Here is a 17,397-nt window from a genome sequence, read left to right on the forward strand (position 1 = left end):
CATTCCCCCCCCCGGGCTCTTTGTAAAGAGCCAGGATGGGGGCTCAGCCACCCCACTCAGCCAATCGGGACCCAGAAAGCGCAAGGAACTGGGACCAACTCACTACCCCGGCCTGCAACGGCCTGGTTCCCCGCCCCCACCGTTCGCCACCCTGAGCACGTGAGAACCACGTGGCGGGCATGCAGAACCGAGGCGACGAGTGAGGTGACCTCTCCCCACCCCGTGATCGTGGGGGGGGGGAGTGCCTTGAAGACCGCGCCCCGGCCCTGTTCAGTAAATGGGCCGAGCCTCCACGCCTCCCTCCGTTTATGGGGAAGGTGCGAACCGCCCCCTTTTACTGCGACGAGACGCATGCACGCAGAGCTCAGCCCCACGCATGCCGCCCACGTCACACACGCCTCCCCACGCCGAGCCACGCGCGGGAGGTGTGGGAAGCGCGGCGTGCGAAGGAACTTACCACGGTAAAAATTACCCCGCCTGCCCGCGCACCGTTTTTGGGCCTAGCCCAACGACGCAATTACGCGTGGACCAGGCCCGGGGGCTCCTGTCGGTGTACAAAAAGAGGGGTACACTTTTCGTACCCCTATAACTATGCACGGGCAGTTCGAGCCACGGACGCCACCACGCCAAGCAAGGCAAGGGAGGTGAGCCAAGGTAAGACCGAAGCTCGGAAAGAGCAGAACGACGCCAAGACCAAGACCACAAAGAGCAAAGGGGACGAAACGGACTCCCCCGGCAAGATCCTTGCCGGGAGGCAGTTTTAGCGAACCCGGCAAGGCCCTTGCCGTGGCAGCTCGCCCCACACCTACAGAGCGAATCACCCTTGAGTCCACTGCCCCCATGGGGCAAGGATTCGGGAGACATCCCCGTGGTGGCATGCAGATCTTTGTGAAGACATTCAAGATCAAATTCACGCTATAGAAGATGACGACCCCTGGCGGGATCCCAGCCAAGGAGTACCACAAGCCCCCGGCAGGAGCCTTGCCGGGGATGATAGCGGGCGCCACGGCAAGACCCTTGCTGGGGCCCCAGCAAGACTCTTGTCGGAGCTACGGCGAGGCCCTTGCTAAAGGCACCCGTAGGGCCACCGTCAGGCCCACGCCAATTCCAAACCCTCCACCGCCGTTCGCATGCGGCTGCTGACCCAATCAGTTGGGCAAGCACCTGCGTGGCGGCAAGCAGATCTTCATGGAATCCCACCGCTGCGCCACCTCAGCTACCTGCCTGCCTACATGGCACCACAGGCACCGCTGGCCAGGGCGCGTGTCGACACGATCGGCGACGGACAAGACTGGGCTCTCCCCCGCCCCCGATAAAGTAGGGACACCTAAGCACGACGCAGTAAATGTGCCTTGTCATGTAATGCGAGGGATAAACTTGTATCACTGTACCCTTTCCACCTCCTGTGTGCCACTGTGGCGGCCCCTTTCCCTATAAAAGGAGGCCCAGGGCGACCAGGAGGGGGATTCGGCTTTTTGGAGCTCTTGACGCCCCGTTGCTAGCTCATGAACACAGATAAACAAATCACTAAAGCAGGAGTAGGGTTTTACGCATCCTCGCGGCCCGAACCTGGATAAAGAATCTGTGTGCTACCTGTTTGATCCGCCCTTCTCACAAACCCGCGCCTCGCAACCGTAGTAGGGATTCTCGTGATCCCATAGGTGTCATCCTCGCATCGACACTGCGGAGGTCAATGCATTGAAGCAGAGCCTCGAGCGGTCCGAGAATGAGCTCGGCCTTGCCAAGAAGCTGCTCAAGGACAAGGAAGGTAAGTAATACCTTATTAAAGTAATACCTTATAGAAAGGATTTGGTTGCAAAAAATGACAAGAATAACGTGGGTATTGCAGGGGCCACGAACGAGGTGGCGACCCTGAAGGAAGCGGTGTCCAAGGCCGAAAATAGTGCGGCCTTGGAGCGCACCGAGCGAGAGAAGCAGGAGGTGCAGGTGGCGGATGTGCGGCAAGAGCTCCAGGCTCTCGTGGAAAAACACGAGAGTTTGGAGCGTGACTCGAAGACTCGAGAGTCCGAGCTTGCCTTGGCTCTTGAGAGTGCCAAAGCCGCTAAGGCCGAAGCCCAGAAGGCCCTCCAGGAGATAGAGGCGATAAGGAAGATAGCGGCGGGTAAGGCATTCTTTATGCAAAGCAAGCATATAAAAGTGAATTATCTGTTACTTACCCGAATCCGGAGCTCTCCAGGAGCGTTCGCCGATCTGCCCCGTAGTGTGTCTGATGCTGCCGCGTTCTACCGAGCCGAGGAGGGGAGCTCGACGGAAAAGGTGTTCTGGTCTCAATATGCTGAGGCCGGACATCTTGTGCTCCTGAGCGACCAGCTGAAGCAGCTGGTTGAGCTCCACAAGGTGGCCGAACAGGCCATGAAGGGCCTCATAGTTCGGCTGTGGCCTAAGGAAGCCGTGCCTGGGAGCAACTTCGGTCTGGTGCGGTGGCTGGTGGACGCCTGTCCATGGATTGAAGTCATCAAGCACTCCGCCTGCATTGAAGGTGCCCGTCGGGCCCTTGCCCGTGCTAAAGTGCACTGGGGCAAGATGGACGCTGAGAAGCTTGTGACGGACGCGCCACCGCCGGGCAAGGAGTATCGCAAGCCCGAGATGTACTATAAGGGCGTCCTGAAGGGTGCCCGCATTATAGCGGGTGAATGCTCCAAAGATGTAATTTTTTAGTAGACTCGCATTTGTTATCCTGTACGCTGAAAACTTTGTTCATATGCGCTAATCAACGCTTGTTAATTCAAAATATTACCTTCTGTGCGGCCGCTTATCAAATTTGAGAGATGGCGAGTCGTTGGCTTCAGCCCCCATGCCACGAGTGCTGGGGTGTTCGGGATAAACTTGAGCGCTCTTGTTCCCATTCTTGGGTCCTTTCGAGGGAGGCGTTCAACACAACGAACGAGGCAACCGGACTATAATGCTTGAACACTCTCACTTAGCCATAGAATTCTATAATTTTAAATTTCGGCAAAGCCCCTGGTATTCAGAAGACCGAGTTCGGGGCGCTATCCACGCCTTGGCCGGACAATGCCGACTCCTCGCTCTAAGCGGCATGAGTCTTTAGGGACCCGAAAAACCTCTCGAACAGCGACCGGCTCTCGCCCTATCATTACGATCAGTTTTAGCTTTCTCCACTGAGGTGCTCAACCCAGCTCAACCGGGGCACAATCGCAGTGGTTCTCCCAGCGCTACCTTAGCCGATATAACGGAACGTAAGGTACCAAAACATGGGAGGCGGGCAAACCCAACTATTGACCCAAGACATGATTCGGAGCTGATGCATATAATGCTATAAGTTCGGGGTGCCGCACTTGTGAAAGTGTTTGGACTTATCACACCATGTTTTGGGGTACTTAAGCCCATGGTGTATTGACCGTACCAACTTGTACGGGTGCAACATGTCATAGATGAACATTTATAAGGAAAAGGAAATGCAATAATAAGCAGAAGCTATGTATTGTTTATTCAAAAGATACTGCAATGAAAGCAGAATGATACAAATAGTGCGATAAGCAAGGGATGGGACTATTTAACGTGTCCCCCTCCAGGGGTAGGCTATGGGATATTATGTAAAACAGGTATACTGCTCGTAATAGAGACCACCTGGACACTCGATGTAGCTTTTCTGCTTCCCTGGCTGTTGCATCGTGAGTTCGGCGATTCTACTGCCGGACAGAGCTTCTGGAAAACAGAGTCCTGAGAATAAGAGAAAAAAGAATGACACAATTGGGAGCCCCTTGTGTGGTTGAGCCGCACTCTGGGCATGCCATGGTCGTGCCCCTCCCCCTATGCCCATGGTATCTCCAAAGCGTAGTTATGTACGCGTGGCACTGGTCTCGCGATTTTGTGAGGGCTGGGGTTGGGGCCGCATTGCTACACGTGCTCGGAACGTGCCAGGTGGTCTTGTTGTAGGCTACTCCGGGCGTGCTTGACTGTGTCCAGACGTTTAGTAGTCGGACTCGAGAAATGCCTTAAGAGGTTGCTTTGTACTTCTGCCGTGAGGGCCGCCGTATGCTCCTCCGTTCGGAGAGAGCGTTCGGTGTTTCCATTGACCATGATTACTCCTCGAGGACCTGGCGTCTTGAGCTTAAGGTATGCGTAGTGCGGCACCGCATTGAACTTTGCACATGCAGTTCGTCCGAGCAGTGCGTGATAGCCGCTGCGGAACGGGACTATGTCGAAGATTAACTCCTCGCTTCGGAAGTTATCCGGGGATCCGAAGACCACTTCAAGTGTAATTGAGCCTGTACAGTTGGCCTCTACACCTGGTATGACGCCTTTAAAGGTCGTTTTTGTGGGTTTAATCCTTGAGGGGTCTTTGCCCATTTTGTGCACTGTATCCTAGTAAAGCAGGTTCAGGCTACTGCCGCCGTCCATCAGGACTCTAGTGAGGTGAAATCCGTCAATGATTGGGTGAAGAACCAATGCAGCGAATCCGCCGTGGCGGATGCTAGTGGGGTGGTCCCTTCGATCAAAAGTGATCGGGCAGGAGGACCACAGGTTGAACTTTGGGGCGACTGGCTCCATCGCATACACGTCCCTTAGTGCACGCTTCCGCTCCCTTTTGGGTATGTGGGTTGCGTATATCATGTTCACTGTCCGCACTTGTGGGGGAAAGCCCTTCTGTCCTCTATTGTTCGGCGGCCGGGGCTCTTCCTTGTCCTCGCTATGCAGCCCCTTGTCGTTGTTTTCGGCACTTAACTTGCCTGCTGCTTGAATACCCAACAATCCCTATAGATGTGGTTGGCTGGTTTTTCGGGGGTGCCATGTATCTGGCACAAGCGATTGAGTATGCGGTCCAAATTGGACAGACCCTGAGTATTTCTTTTGAACGGCTTTTTCTGCTGACCGGGCTTAGAGCCTCTTAATCCGGCATTGACTACCGTATCTTTAGTATTATCGCCGTTAATGCGGCACTTGTGCTTGTTGCGATGCGACCTGCCATTGCTGTCCTTGGTATCCGAACTACCAGGGTTTTTGGTCAGGTTGTTACTGCGAGCTAGCCAGCTGTCCTCTCCCGCGCAGAAGCGGGTCATGACTGATGTGAGGGCTGCCATGGATTTCGGGTTTTCCTGTCCTAGGTGCCGGGCAAGCCACTCGTCGCAGATGTTATGTTTGAAGGCTGCAAGGGCCTCTGCATCCGGACAGTCAACGATTTGATTTTTCTTGGTTAAGAACCGTGTCCAGAATTGTCTGGCTGATTCATCTGGCTACTGAATTATGTGGCTTAGGTCATCAGCGTCTGGTGGTCGCACATATGTGCCTTGGAAGTTATCAAGGAATGCGGCTTCCAGGTCTTCCCAACAACCAATTGATTCTGCTGGCAAGCTGTTGAGCCAATGCCGAGCCGGTCCTTTAAGCTTGCTGTAGATCATCACCGCGGGCCATGTGGATGTGAAGGAGATAGTCCTCGATCCAAACCGCAGGATCTGTTGTGCCGTCGTATGATTCAATGTTTACGGTTTTGAAACCCTCGGGGATTTGATGATCCATTACTTCGTCTGTGAAGCATAGTGGGTGTGCGGCGCCTCTATATTGGGCTATATCACGACGTAGCTCAAATGAGCTTTATCTACTGTGTTCAGTCCAGCCGGAATTGTTGTATCCGGCGTGACGGTTGTCATCACGTATCCTGGGGCTCCCACGCGATCCGTAGATCGATTTTATTTGCCTTGCCTTGTCCTCCAATATGTCTCGCATGTCTGGCGCATTTCCCCGTGGCTTTGTACTTTTGAGCGACGCCGGGGTGTGGCTTTAGTGGAGGGCCCAGAGGCCTCTCTGTCGCGGCCACGAGGTGGCCGGTCGGCCGCGTCATGCATTGGTGATGTAGGTTTGGGTGCTTCCTCCTCTAATTGGGGTAACAGCCTGCGTTTTGGGTAGCTCTTAGAGGGGCGATCGAGTTTGTACTCTTCGGCTGCAAGGACTTCGGTCTATCTGTCCGTTAGCAAGTCTTGGTCAGCTCTAAGCTGCTGCTGCTTTTTCTTGAGGCTGCTTGCCGTGGCCATAAGCCTGCGTTTGAAACGCTCTTGTTCGACGGGATCCTCGGGCACGACAAATTCATCGTCCTTGAGGCTTGCTTCATCTTCGGAGGGAGGCATATAATTATCGTCCTCGACCTCTCTGTCTGCCGCTCTATCATGAGGGCTGGCTTCTCCCTCCTCCTGTGCTGAATCTTGTTGGAGGGGGTTGTCTTCGGCACTGTCCGGGGTGTTATTATCTCCCGTGCTGGAATCACCGTTTTTGCTGTGGCGGGATTTAGAGCGGCGCCGCTGACACCGGTGCTTGGGTTGTTTCTTGGAGGGGTCATCCTCCGCTGTTCCATTGCCACTCCCGTCTTTTGGGGTGTCCACCATGTATATGTCATATGACGAGGTGGCCTTCCAGTGCCATGTAGGCGCTGGTTCTTGGTTGTCTCCTGCATCATCGTCCATACCGTCGATGTATTCGGAGACGAAGTCGAGCATGTCGGTTAAATCATCGACAGTGGCTACAAAGTGGGTGGTGGGTGGGCGTTGAATTTCTTTGTCGTCCGCATCCCAACCTTCCTGACCACAGTCCGGCCAGGGCTCTCCTGATAAAGAGAGAGACTTTAGTAAATTCAGGATGTCGCCAAAGGGCGAGTGCTAAAAGATGTCCGTGGCGGTGAACTCCATAACCGGTGCCCAATCGGATTTGATTCCCAGAGGCGCGGGAGGTTCGGAGTCCGGAAAGGAGTCCGGCACCTCAGAGTCACGGGCTTTGCAAAGGACAGGGATGGTGTTCGGCTCAATCGCCGTATAGATCATAGCCCCCGAGGTGGTGTCCAGCCACTCGTCCTTGATCGGCGAAGTCGGCTCCGAGCTAAGGGTCTGGGCGGACGCTGGTGCGGCCTCCAGGGCACTGTTCGGTGGCAGAGCTAGATCATACCCATCGAGACAGTGCGGCGTGCTTGGCTGTGGCTCGAATCCGTCAAAGATCAAGTCTCCGCGGATGTCAGCCGTGTAGTTCAAACTCCCAAATCTGACCTGATGGCCAGGGGCGTAGCTTTCGATCTGCTCCAGATGGCCAAGTGAATTGGCCCGCAGTGCAAAGCCGCCGAATACGAAGGTCTGTCCGGGGAGAAAAGTCTCGCCCTGGACCATGTCGTTGTTGATGATCGGAGGAGCCATCGGGCCTAAAGGTGACGACACAGAGGAACTCTCAATGAAAGCACCATTGTTGGTGTCAAAACCGGCGGATCTCGGGTAGGGGGTCCCGAACTGTGAGTCTAGGCGGATGGTAACAGGAGACAAGGGACACGATGTTTTTACCCAGGTTCGGGCCCTCTCGATGGAGGTAAAACCCTACTCCTGCTTGATTAATATTGATGATATGGGTAGTACAAGAGTAGATCTACCACGGGATCAGAGAGGCTAAACCCTAGAAGCTAGCCTATGGTATGATTGTTGTTCGTCCTACGGACTAAAACCCTCCGGTTTATATAGACACCGGAGAGGGTTAGGGTTAGACAGAGTCGGTTACAATGGTAGGAGATCTACATATCCGTAAACGCCAAGCTTGTCTTCTACGCCAAGGAAAGTCCCATCCGGACACGGGACTAACTCTTCAATCTTGTATCTTCATAGTCTAGGAGTCCGGCCAACGGTGATAGTTCGGCTATCCGGACACCCCCTAATCCAGGACTCCCTCAGCTGGCGTCCCATGTCTTGGCCGGTGTTTTCCATAATGTGTCTAACTCCTATTGAAGTAGCCGCAGATACAAATTAATATTATTTCCTGGTTGTTTCAGCCCTTGAATAAGCATGCTCATGTGAATGTACTTTGACTTCATGCACAACCAGGGGGAGGTTGTACATCCATACAAACACGGGCCATGTGCTATGGTTGGTGTTCTGGTTGCCAAACGGATTCATGCCATCAGTGCACGCGCCGAGCATGATGTTCCTTGCATCACATTCAAAATACCAATAGAAGTTGTTCAACGCTCTCCACTGGATTCCATCGTTGACGTGTCTCAGCTTTGGATCATCTTCATCGTCGGGCTTCTTCCTCTCCGCGTGCCAGCGCATTAACTTTGCTTTCTTGGGATCTACAAAATACCGCTGGAGACGGGGACTGATCGGTAAGTACCATACAACTTTCTTGGGACATTTCTTCCCAGCCTTCTTGTATCGAGAAGCATTGCACAGCGGACAGCTTGTTTTTTCCGCGTGCTCCTTCCGATAAATTATGCAATTGTTGATGCATGCATGGTATCTAACGTGCGGTAGATCAAGAGGGCACACGATCTTCTTGGCCTCATCAACACTAGTAGGACATAGATTCCCCGTGGGAAGAACATCCTTTAGGTACTTGAGATGCTCATTGAGGCTAGTGGCGGTCCATTTGTTTTTAGCCTTCATATTCAGGAGTAGGAGCGTGAAACTCAAGCGGGTCACCTCAGGATTGCAACCATCATACAATGGAGTGTTCGAGTCTACCACCAGTTTCTCCAGCTTAGCCTCCTCTCTAGAAGCAGCTCGCTCAGTACTCGTCTCCTTGCGAAGCAATGCTTGAACATGAGGGTCCCGCACGATTGAACTTAGTACCGACGAACTCTGCTGCATGGACATCTCTCCGCCGCCATGTCCGGCCCCTTCTCCTCCGCCATGTCCCGCCTCTTCCCCGCCGCCATTATCAATCATATCTTCGTCTTGCCCCGTGTCATCATTGCCTGCCCCATCGGCGTCCTCAACATCGTCATCCTCATCTTCAATTATCCACCGAGTATAGCCATCCATGAAACCAGTCATGAGCAGGTGCGCTTCGACACGACCATCGTCATAAGGGTTGAGCCAAACTATTCCTTTGCATTTTCGACACGGACATAAAACCTATGTCCGGTTATTTTCTTTCATGTTCTGCACCGCCGACCGCAACCACCTATCCACCATCGTTCCACTGACCATCATGAACATTTGCACGGTAATTAAAAATAAATTAATTATAAAAATGCGTGCATGCATCAAAGTCATGCAAAAATTCGGCATGACCTTCCCTAAAAATAGGACATATATAGATCTAGAGTTTGCCCGGAATTCGCTGAAAAGGAAATAAAATCGACATTTCGGCAAAACATAGGCAACTCAAAAGCACAATTCGGCGTCAACTCATGCCACACACACAATTTCCATAATATTGCACAATTATCATATCACACACACATACACATATTTCCATTTTGCAAAAGCATGAAATTTTAATCACCTCTATCTCGAGATCGAGCACACGGTGGAGATGATGATGTAGGGAGATCAAAAGTGCACAAAGCTCTTCTTGACAAAGATAGATCTAGTTAGGGGGCAAATAGGTCACTTGAATAAATGCTACATCTACCTAGCTAGCTAATTTGGGAGGAGAAAACTTCAACTAGTGGAGGGAAGGAAAAAGATAAAGGAGATGCATTAATGGAGGTGGTGTAGTTAGCTAGGAGTAATGAAGAGAGAGAAAGGTAGGTAGAAGCGGGAGAGTAATGGGGGAGAAGTCTTGAGGAAGAAGAAGAGTGAGAGAGAGAGGATGTGGGAGGTAGGGGAAAGGGAGGAGAGGAGATGGGGGAGGGGAGGACGGGTGGGGAAAAGGTGGTGGGGTGCTGCGCCTTAGCAGTAGCGCGGGAGGAACATAGCGCTACTGCTAAGGGTGTAGTAGCAGCGCGCTTTACAAACACACGCTACTGCTAAAAGGGCCAACCATGAGGATAATTTCAAAATTAGCAGCAGCGACATGACAAAAAAAACGCACTACTACTATTGCTTTAGCAATAGCGCGCATCGCGCCACCGTGCTGCTTGTAAACTGAGGTTGTTGGGTTCTGTCAGTACATTTTTGTAGCAGCGCGGTTTATCCATCAAGCGCTACTGCTAAATTTTCATCTGCAGCGCGCTTTTCTGAAGATCGCTACTACTAAGTAGCAGCAGCGCCTCTTTTTGAGCCGCGCTGTTGCTAAGATTCTGTGTATAAGGTTTTCCCTAGTAGTGCAAGGATCCCACCCTGAGGAAATAAATTCTTGGCACATCTCTACGGCACAAACCTAATTGAAAGATATCCCAAACCTTTATATATTTGCCAAAAAAATGGTCATGTTTGTTTTTGGTCATGAGGATCGAGCAACAAGATACATGGTTTTACACAACTGTATCGTTGATTGTGGGCAACTATGACACCAGAAAAAAGGGATAAATAACATACACGAGTTCATTTTTTTAGGGGTTCAAAATAACTTAATCCCATAAAAACACTTTATGGTTTTAGTTATGCCCCCACGTCTAGCTTCACCCCCTCCCTCCACTACGACCATTCACCAAGTATTTATGATCGCACCAAGGATCTCACCCCCGAGGAAATAAATTCTTGGCACATCTCTATGGCACACACCTAATTGAAAAATATCCAAAACCTTTATATATTTGCAAAAAGTTGGTCAAGGTAATGTTTATACTCATGAGGATCGAGCAACAGGATACATGGTTTTGCGCAACTGTATGCTAGATTGTGGGCAACTATGACACCTAAAAAAAGGGATAAAGAACACATACATACGTTCATTTTTTGGGGGGTCCAAAAAACTTAATCCCCTAAAAACACTTTGTGGTTTTAGTTATGGCCCCATGTCTAGCTCCACCCCCTCCCTCCACTACGATCATTCACCAAGTATTTACGATCGCACCAAGGATCCCACCCAGTGGAAATAAATTCTTGGCACATCTCTATGGCACAAAACTAATTGAAAGATATCCAAACCCTTTATATATTTGCCAAAAGATGGTCATGGTTGTTTCTGTTGGCAAACATAGCATGCAATTTCAAAAAAATTCCTACGTTCATGCAAGATCTATCTAGGAGATGCATAGCAATGAGAGGCGGAGAGTGTGTCCACGTACCCTCACACACAAAAAGAGGAAGCGTTCTCTCAACGCGGTTGATGTAGTCGAACATCTTCTTGTTCTGACCGATCGAGTACCGAACGTACGACACCTCTGAGTTCTGCACACATTTAGCGTGATGGTGTCCCTCAAGCTCTTGATCCAGTAGAGGGTCGAAGGAGTAGATTAGTTCCGTCAGCACGAGGGCGTGGTGACAGTGATGGTGATGTGATCCGAGCAGGGCTTTGCCTAAGCACCGCGAGAATATGACAGGAGGCGTAAACCGTGGAGGGGGGCACTGCACACGGCTTGGAGAAATTGGTGTGTCTCATAGGGGCGCCCCCCATATATAAAGAAGGGAGGGAGAGGAGGCCGGCCTAGGCGCGCCCCAAGTGGGGGGAGTCTCACTTGGACTCCCACTAGGATTCGCCCCCCTTCCTTTTTCCGGAGGGGGAAAGAGGAAAGGAGAGGGAGTAGGGGAAGGAAACGGGGAGGGGGGTAGTGCCCCCTTCCCTAGTCCAATTCAGCATCCTCCCTTGTGGGGGGCGCACCAGCCCCTTGTGGGCTGGTTAGCCTCCCTCCTATGGCCCATATGGCCCATATCTTTCCCCGGGGGGTTCCGGTAACCCCTCCGGTACTCCGGTACGTACGTGATACATTCCAGAACCCTTCTAGTGTCCGAATACTACCTTTAAATATATCAATCTTTACCTCCCGACCATTTCGAGATTCCTCGGCATGACCGTGATCTCATCCGGGACTCCGAACAACCTTTGGTCACCAAAACACATAACTCATATAATACATATCATCATCGAACGTTAAGCATGCAGATCCTACGGGTTCGAGAACTATGTAGACATGACCGAGACACCTCTCCAGTCAATAACCAATAGCGGAACCTAGATGATAATATTAGTTCCCACATATTCTATGAAGATCTTTATCGGTTGGACCACTATGTCAACATACGTTATTCCCTTTGTCATCGGTATGTTATTTGCCCGAGATTCGATCGTGGTATTTTCATACCTAGTTCAATCTCGTGACCGGCAAGTCTCTTTACTCGTTCGGTAATGCATCATCTCGTAACTAACTCATTAGTCACATTGCTTGCAAGGCTTCATATGATGTGCATTACCAAGAGGGCCCAGAGATACCTCTCCGATCCTCAGAGTGACAAATCCTAATCTCGATCAATGCCAACCCAACAAACAACTTCGGAGATACCTGTAGAGCATCTTTATAATCACCCAGTTACGTTGTGACGTTTGTAGCACACAAGGCGTTCTTCCGGTGTCTGGGAGTTGCATAATCTCATAGTCGAAGGAATATGTATTTAACATGAAGAAAGCAGTAGCAATAAAACTAAACGATCATTATGCTAAGCTAATGGATGGGTCTTGTCCATCACATCATTCCACTCATTATGTGATCCCGTTCATCAAATGACAACATGTCACGACCGACTTTTCAATAAAATGTTTATTGATAAAATCGATCTTTTAAACCCAGTATAGGAAAAGTCATCCTTTCTGGTAGACAAAAGCTTGATAAACAGAGAACCAGTAGCATCAAATATATTACAGGGTTGAGCTGAGGCTGCTCAACAATTTTACAAACTCGCCAATATCTTACATATGGGCGGTTATGACACAGGGGTGTGGTGGCATGGTACTAGCTCGAGGAAAAGTGGTGGTGGATAACTTGACTTCTACTGGCAGCACATCGAGCGTCGAGGTGAGGCTCGATGAATTTATTTCGGGGTTGCGGAAGCGGATAATACAATGACCAAGACAGGATCGCACGGGACTGACTGGGACTCCTCTAGGCGTCGGACGCGCTATCAAACTCTTCATCCATGAGATCGCCTTGATCAACATCTGGCCAAATGAACAAGCCAGGTGAGTACTTGAAAGTACTCGCAAGACAGTTTCGACAAAAGATATAATCAATGAATGCATGAATGCGTCACGAACAAAGGATGATGCTCATATAACAACGATAATATTGCAGGACTTGATAAATAAAATAAATAACTGAAAACCGATCGGGTGTCTGGAGCGACACCTCGAAAGGTAAATAAATAAAATGCATGCCGCAGTCGGGCGTCTAAGTGACACCACATAAAGGGCTTAAAAGAAATGCCGCAGTCGGGCGTCTTAGCGACACCACATAAAGGGCTTAAAAGAAATGCCACAGTCGGAAGTCTGGGCGACATCACATAAAGGGCTTTAAAAGAAATGCCACAGTCGGACGTCTGGGCGCATCACATAAAGGGCTTTAAAAGAAATGCCTCAGTTGGACGTCTGGGCGACATCACATAAAGAGCTTTAAAAGAAATGCCACAGTCGGACGTCTGGGCGACATCACATAAAGGGCTTTAAAAGAAATACCACAGTCGGACGTTTGAGCGACATCATAGAAAGGGCTTTATAAGAAATGCCACAGTCGGACGTCTGGGCGACATCACATAAAGGGCTTTAAAAGAAATACCACAGTCGGACGTCTGGGCGACATCACAGACAGGGCCTATAACAAAAGTAAATAACAGGTCTGCCACCGTCGGACGTCTGAGCGACATCACATACAGGGCTTGTAATAAAAGTAAATAACAAGATTAGTCCATCCACAAGAATAATCTTTTAACCGGATTTATCACACATAAATCCCACCAGAGTTTTGTCACTGAGGCTGATACCTGGCAAGATAAGATGAATATGGTACTTGAACAAAGCACAAGATAATTGAAAGATTTGAAACTCTGCAGAGTTTGGATGAACTGACCACAACCAACGGATTTCCGTAGTCACGAAGGACTAGTTCCGTTTACGGTATTTCAGTAGAAACACATTTAACTAGTACACACCCATTTCACCTCACGATGCCAGGAATCACCCTAGACGACGTCCAAGAAAAACTTTGAGACGGGGAGGCCACAACCTCGAATAGCATGGGATCAAATTTCTATACGCGCACTCTAAGGGGTGCCCCCCTCTCGGTCCCAACCGGAAACACCCATGCCCCCTGACCGGATGACAGGCTTTAATCCAGGGCCATGGAACCCTCACCCTGGCCTCTCTATTTGGTGTGTACCAGGAAAATGATATGCAACTTACTATGCCATATTCCTTTCGAAAAACATGTGACAGTATAGGAAGGAATGAATGGAAATGTGATTTGTTTCACGATGACACGGAAGTCAAATAATCTGGCATAAGACTGGCATGTCACAACACTGCCATATTACCCATCCTCATGCCAACACATGGCTATGCAAATATGTATCCAACAACATAATGCTTCCCGAAACTTACTTTCCGATTATGTGCATGAAATATAACATTCAAAGTGATGTTCATAAACATGCCATGACCATACTAAAATGCAAACATGCAACAACACTCATCATATCAAGAGTTCAAACATGCTTGCCTGGTTCGGAGTAGTGGGAGTCTAACTGTGCGAAGTTTGCAGCTCTGTCACCTCCTCCGGTATCTACGGTATAAGAAAAATACGTACGCAATGTAAATACCGTGAGTGTACAGAAAAGTGTTCCAAATATTTTTCAAATAAATATGATAAAAAACTAGACAAAAATTTTAAGAGGACAGAAAAAGAATCACTCAAAAATTTCCTTTCTGTTAAAAGGTTATAAGGGTTTTAACCCAAGGACCCATCTGTAATGAAACAGAAAACTTCCAGGGGGCTTTGCAGAAAAATCCAGAAAAACGGTTCAGAGTGGAAGCGTATTTGCCAGAGTACGCTTTCAGTAAACGATTTAAAAAAACAAAGGAGAGGCTGACGGGCGGGTCCCACCCGTCAGGTTTGAAATTTCAAACGAGGGAGTCGGGGCTCGTCGGCGCCCGAGAGCCGCGGTGGTCGCCGGCGGCGATCCATGGCGAGGCAGGGAGATCGGAGAGTACCTCCGTGTTTAGGGTGCCATTCCGCGTCTGTGGGAGGTGGTGGTGGTCGCCGGCGAGTACCACGTCGGCGGCGACGCTTGCTCCAGCGGACGGCGATTCGGGTGGTCGTGAATCTCGCCGGAGAGAGCTGCGGGGTCAAAATTGAGGTGGGGGTTATCCTACTAGAGGTGGTACGAGGCTACGGGCGAAAGTAGGGCGGCGGAGGAGTTCTCACCGGAGATAACGATGCCGGAGCCCGAGGCGGACGGAGGTGGCCGGAGTCGAGGAGGAAAGGCCCCTCGAGGCTCGTTTAGTGGCTGGGCGGGGTCTGGTGAGGTGGTGGAGTCGTGTGGGGGCGAGAGCAAGCTCGGGGTACTATATACAGCCGCCCCGAGGCGGTTGCCGAGAACAGGGTTCTCCGGCGAGGTGATTACGGCGGTGCTGTGGTGGCACGGGAGGGTTCAGAGGTTGAGCATCGTCGTGGGTGTTCCCTGGTTCTGTTTAGGTGCTAACCGCGTCGGGATTTGGTTGCTTAGGGAGAGCTCGACGGAACGGGGCGTCGCGGGCCCGTCGGTGGCAGGGAGCAGGCTCTGTGCGTGCCGCGCCACGGCGACGGTGCTGCATGCGTGCGCTGGCGAGGAAATGGCCACGCAGAGCCACCAGGGGGTTTGGGCGGCGCCGAACAGCGTTGAGCCGCCGTTTTGCTCCATGTCGACCGTTACGATGATTCAGCCACCGCAAAGCACGCCGGCGCAGGCGGGCCAGGGTGCCACCGACGCCAGGAAGGCGCCAAGCGCGCGTGTGAGGCTCCGGACAAGCAAGCTAGGCCGTGAGCAATGTGCCAAGAGCACTGTGAGCATGTGACTGAATTTCTAACGAAGATCGACACTGAAACTCTGAACTTAACTGAAGATGAACAGAAACAGTGCATGCAAGGTGTTCAACAGAATGATCTAGGCATGTAGGGATTTTTCCCTGAGCTGGTTTTTGGTGGAGGGGCCTCTCATTGCATCTAGAGGCTGCCTGAATATTTGTGGAATTTTTGGAGAGGTGTAGATACGAATTTCACCAAATTTGGCAAATCTGGTCCAAACTTGCAGTGAGTGAAATTTGAAATATTTGAAAAGGAGAAGAGTGGATCAAGATGGTTCTGGGTTGTGGGTACAAAGGACTATCCAGGGGTGTTGAGTTGAGGTCAAAAATCAAAAGCATTAGGGTACTTTCTTTGCAATTCACCTAGGCTCTTTGGGAGGAGAAATAGTTGGAATAAAATACAAAAATGGATTTTATTAGTTTGGACAGAATGTTTGGGTTGTACCAAAGTGGGAGGAGGGGTTTTGGGAAAATTTCACCATAGGAGGCATGGTAAAATTTAGAAGGGATCAAAACCAAATAAAAGCTCAAAAACTAAAAGGGTTTTCTTTTTAAAAGAAACTAAATCCAAGAAAAGGATTTTTGAGAGGGCAAACTTAGAAGATGGTTTTTAGGAAGGGTTTAAATGACCTTCTTTCAAACCAAGCAAGGCTCTTTCTGAAAACAAAATCACAAAATTTTTGGAGTGTCACAGCACCTACCCCCTTAGGAAAAATCTCGTCCCCGAGATTTCAGCTGATCCTTAAACAGGTGCGGGTGCTCTGTCCGAAGAAAATCCTCGCTCTCCCAAGTTGCTTCATCCTCGGTGTGATTACTCCATTGAACTCTGAAAAACTTAATGGTTTTCCATCGGGTCCTCCTCTCAGACTCTTCTAATATTTTTATTGGGTGCTCCCGGTAAGTGAGGTCCGATTGCACGTCAATATACTGATGTGAAACTTGCTTCTCTGGGTTGCTCATGTATTTTTTCATCTGCGAGATGTGAAACATATTGTGGATACCGGATAAGTCTCCGGGTAGGTCTAGCTGGTAGGCTACCTTGCCTCGTCGGGCCACTATATGAAATGGTCCGATGAATCTTGGTGCTAGTTTCCCCTTAATCTTGAATCGTTGCAGACCCTTCATAGGAGAAACTCTCAGGTATACCAATTCTCTGGGTTCAAAACTGATTTCCCGATGCTTTCGGTCATAATAACTCTTTTGCCGACTTTGAGCTGTTTTGAGTCGTTCTCTAATTGTCTTAACTTTCTCCTCGGCCTCCTTGAGCATATCTGGGCCAAAGATATGGCTGTCTCCGGTCTCTGACCAATTTAGCGGGGTACGACATCTTCTCCCATATAGAGCTTCAAAGGGTGCCATTTGCAAGCTGGCTTGATGGCTGTTGTTGTATGCAAACTCTGCATATGGCAAACTTTGTTCCCAACTGTTCCCTTAGGTGAGGACACAGGCTCTTAGCATGTCTTCTAGGATTTGGTTTACGCGTTCCGTCTGCCCATCAGTCTGGGGTTGGTATGCGGTACTGAAGGCTAGTTGGGTTCCCAGTGCCTGTTGTAGGTGATCCCAGAATGTAGAGACGAACAGTGTGCCTCTATCGGAGATGATAGTCTTAGGGACACCATGCAGGCAGACGATACGGGCAAGATAAAGTCTGGCTAGTCTCTGAGTGGTGTAAGTTGTTTTTACCGGAATAAAATGTGCCACCTTGGTTAATCTGTCGGTTATGACCCATATGGCATC

Source organism: Triticum dicoccoides, chromosome 3B (assembly GCF_002162155.2).
Source record: "Triticum dicoccoides isolate Atlit2015 ecotype Zavitan chromosome 3B, WEW_v2.0, whole genome shotgun sequence".
NCBI lineage: Eukaryota > Viridiplantae > Streptophyta > Magnoliopsida > Poales > Poaceae > Triticum > Triticum dicoccoides.